This window comes from Kryptolebias marmoratus, linkage group LG19, assembly GCF_001649575.2.
Source record: "Kryptolebias marmoratus isolate JLee-2015 linkage group LG19, ASM164957v2, whole genome shotgun sequence".
Taxonomy (NCBI): domain Eukaryota; kingdom Metazoa; phylum Chordata; class Actinopteri; order Cyprinodontiformes; family Rivulidae; genus Kryptolebias; species Kryptolebias marmoratus.
The window spans coordinates 2,256,786-2,259,097 of NC_051448.1; positions in this window are offsets into that span (position 1 = coordinate 2,256,786).

A 2,312-nucleotide genomic window follows, 5' to 3' on the forward strand; every position below is an offset into this window, starting at 1 on the left:
TGGATGGATGGACGGTTGGTTGGTTGGTTGGTTGGATGGATGGATGGAAGGATGGATAATTGTGTCTCAAACTCGTTCCTTGGGTCCATATTTGGTCCACATGTACTTCATAAACACTAATAATCATCCTGATGCCTGGAAGTGTAAAGTAAACCAGATTAAGTTCTATTTTTGGATTGTTTTATAATTTTTACACATATTTTACTGCACAAATGTGCATTCTTCGGGTTCTTCTTCATTTTTTTTTTTTTACACATGAAGTATGAACAGTCCTGAAGAAGACAGACAGGGACATAATTGAATCAGATATCAGGAAGTGCTCGTTACTTCCAGGACTGTTCTTAAAATAAAACACCCCCAGTTTGTGTTTGTCTGTGAGTTTTGGCTCAGAAACAATAAGATGTCATGGCTGCAGACCAGAGCAGCTTCTGTTTTATATCTGCTTAAATATGTTTCCCATTTGTCCAAGTATCCTAAATATTTATGTTCAAGTAGCCTAACGATTGTTTCCTGACACAGTCATCATCATGTTTACATCGTAATGAAGAAACTCAATTTGATTTCAGAGCTACTGGGTTACAGGAGCTCTGTACTACAAAATAAAAGCTGAGGTTTAATCTAAGCTACTTTTTTTATATCTCCATGGCATGTTGTACAATATGATCATGAATGGATGGGATCAGATGCCAAACCAACTGTATTTTATATTATTTAAACATTAACATGTGAGTTCTTCAATTGACATATTATTTTTCACCAGCAGTGAATACAGACATCAAAAACAATCTTCATCTTTTAGCTTCAGGATTTAAAAATTAGTTTAAAACTCTTGATGTTGATGGAAATGATCATTTAGCAGATGAGTTCAATAGTTCTACAGATTCCAGCATCCAAACAGACCCCAGAGTTGAGTATGTGACAAAATATAAAGATTAATTTAAATGTAGGATTAACAGCTGTGAGTTGTGTGTTAATTTCACAGGACACTAAACTAACTTCCTCCCTGTTAACATAAACACAATACATTTAACCACTGTTGCAGTTGTTGCCATAAAACAGAAAAAAAAAACACTTTTTATATCAGAAACAATTCACTGAAGAATCAGTTTCCATTACATCTGAGATGATCCATCGATGATCTCATTTTTAAACTTTTGTTTAAAAGGTAAATGACTCTTTGAACCAACATTTTGTCCATTTTGAAGTTGGTTCCTGTGTAAAAGTTATGAATAGTTGCAGATAGTTTGTTGAATGAAGTTTCTGTCCAGTTATTTACATTTATATACAAGCTTAAACAGCACAAAAAGTAGCAACATGTGACGCTCCAGTGCTTCCAGGGATCACATCAAGCAGAAATGTTTTAATGTTTCTGCCAAATTAACAGTCTAACTGATAGAGTAAAGACTTTAGGACAGCAGTGTCATAATGATTGTTATTAACCTCAGGGCTCAGAAAGGCTGAGACTAGAAGAAAACCTGAAACACAAGAAGAGGAGGAGGAGGAGGAAGTCTGGAACAGGCTGGAATCCTGACAAGCAGCAATTTGCTTTGTAGGAGGATTTATTAAAACGGTGTTCAAACTAAAAATGGCTAGTCTAAATGGATTTATATCCACAGCAGACTGTTAGCTGATGCTGCTGATCAGCTGAATTAATTGGATTTTTATCCTTCATTAAAAGATAAGGCTCTGAAGATGACTCCTGCTGAGTTGGTTAATTTAATTTATAAGCTGCATGAAATGTGGATATATATAAAAAGTAGACGTGCTTCACTTCCAACATCAACAGGTTTAAGTTCTGAACAGTTTCTTTTTTTAAAGCCAGTAAAATGAGCTGATTCTGGGTCTCAGTTTCCTGTCAAATAAGATCATTTAGATGAGAGCTGCCATCAAGTGGTGTGACTCGGTATTACAACTAACTCAGAAAGCCTCTCAGGTGTTTGGAGAAGATCAGCAGGAGCTCAGAAACCAGATGACGTCTCTGTGCCACCAGCTGAAACTAGTCTTTGATTTGATTTATTATAAAAAATATATAATATGTAAGGAATAAGATTCAAACTGTTTAGATGGAGAGATTGACCAGGGGTAACTATGGTAAATGTTTTACTGTTAGACTAATAGTTTAATTTTAAATAAAAACCCTTATGTAAGAATCAGAACGGATTGATCCAGTCAGGCTCAAACAAGATAAAAGATTTAAATATAAAATCTTTATTATAAGCCCATCAGGGCTAGCCCACTTTGTTCCCTCCATAATCACTGTTACACTGTGATTTAAAGCTTACAGACATGTTAATATTTTATTTTCAGATCAC